We start from the raw sequence: 2500 nt of genomic DNA, 5'->3' as shown, positions 1-2500 counted from the left end.
ACACACACACACTAACACTAACTCAACACACACACACACTAACACTAACTCAACACACACACACACTAACACTAACTCAACACACACACACACACACATTAACACTAACTCAACACACACACACAGACATTAACACTAACTCAACACACACACACACACATTAACACTAACTCAACACACACACACACACACTAACACTAACTCAACACACACACACACACATTAACACTACATCACTAACTCAACACACACACACACATTAACACTAACTCAACACACACACACACACACATTAACACTAACTCAACACACACACACACACATTAACACTAACTCAACACACACACACACACACATTAACACTACATCACTAACTCAACACACACACACACACATTAACACTAACTCAACACACACACACACACATTAACACTACATCACTAACTCAACACACACACACACACATTAACACTAACTCAACACACACACACACACATTAACACTAACTCAACACACACACACACACACACATTAACACTACATCACTAACTCAACACACACACACACACATTAACACTAACTCAACACACACACACACACACTAACACTAACTCAACACACACACACACATTAACACTAACTCAACACACACACACACATTAACACTAACTCAACACACACACACACATTAACACTAACTCAACACACACACACACACATTAACACTAACTCAACACACACACACACTCACACACACATTAACACTAACTCAACACACACACACACACATTAACACTAACTCAACACACACACACACTCACACACACATTAACACTAACTCAACACACACACACATTAACACTAACTCAACACACACACTCACACACACACATTAACACTAACTCAACACACACACACACACACATTAACACTAACTCAACACACACACACACACATTAACACTAACTCAACACACACACACACACATTAACACTACATCACTAACTCAACACACACACACACATTAACACTAACTCAACACACACACATTAACACTAACTCAACACACACACACACACATTAACACTAACTCAACACACACACACACACATTAACACTAACTCAACACACACACACACACATTAACACTAACTCAACACACACACACACACACACATTAACACTAACTCAACACACACACACACACTAACACACACACACATTAACACTAACTCAACACACACACACACACATTAACACTAACTCAACACACACACACACACACATTAACACTAACTCAACACACACACACACATTAACACTACATCACTAACTCAACACACACACACACACACATTAACACTACATCACTAACTCAACACACACACACACATTAACACTACATCACTAACTCAACACACACACACACACATGAACACTAACTCAACACACACACACACACTGCAGTTTTCAACTTTTTATCCAACATGATAATTTGAAAAACTCATAATCTCTATCATTTATTTATTTCAGTAAAAGTTATTTTAATAAATGAAATAAATCAGTAAAGTACAGATTCAGAACATTTCTTCTGTGGAACATCAGCAGATTAAATGTGAATAAAGAGATAAAACTTTAATAAATCCCACTTCATCTGTATTTATTCTCTTATTTGGATTTTCTCTCCAGTTTGTAATAAATCCCACTTCATCTGTATTTATTCTCTTATTTGGATTTTCTCTCCAGTTTGTAATAAATCCCACTTCATCTGTATTTATTCTCTTATTTGGATTTTCTCTCCAGTTTGTAATAAATCCCACTTCATCTGTATTTATTCTCTTATTTGGATTTTCTCTCCAGTTTGCCCTCCATCATCCTACTGTAAGGACTAAACCCTGAATGTTGTCACTGCTGCCCCCGAACCTCCAACCATCTGAAATGTCTGATTACAGTAGCAGTGAGGGAGAAGTGAAGAAAAAAGAGTGAGAGAAAGAAATAAACTAAACTGAACTAAACACTTCCATGATGAAATGAGACAGAAATGACAGCAAGAACAGTAAAAGTCAGGAGATTAAAATCAGCAGATGGTGTTGTTAGGATTGTGGAGATGAATATTTAAATGAGGAGTGACGTCACACGCGCAGAAATTACTCTCACCGTCATACCACAAGACAATAATAATAATAATAATAATAATAATAATAATAATAATAATAATAAAGTGTGTATTTCTGTTGTACAGAGTGATTTATTTCTTTATTTCCTGTATTATTTCTGTGTAACTTTATCAGATTTGACTCTTATCACAGCTTTAGTGTTAAACTTTAATATTAGAGAGTAAATAAATGTAGTAAAGACAGTAAACATTACAGAACTCACCTGCTGATGAAAGATGAAGAGAACATGTGAAGAAAACCAGAGTCTTCATCACTGCACTAAAACGAGACATCTTTCTCTGTCTGATCCACTACAACAATAAACACACAATAAATCTCTTATT

This window comes from Hemibagrus wyckioides, linkage group LG22, assembly GCF_019097595.1.
Source record: "Hemibagrus wyckioides isolate EC202008001 linkage group LG22, SWU_Hwy_1.0, whole genome shotgun sequence".
NCBI lineage: Eukaryota > Metazoa > Chordata > Actinopteri > Siluriformes > Bagridae > Hemibagrus > Hemibagrus wyckioides.
Note: the sequence above shows the minus strand (reverse complement) of the source record.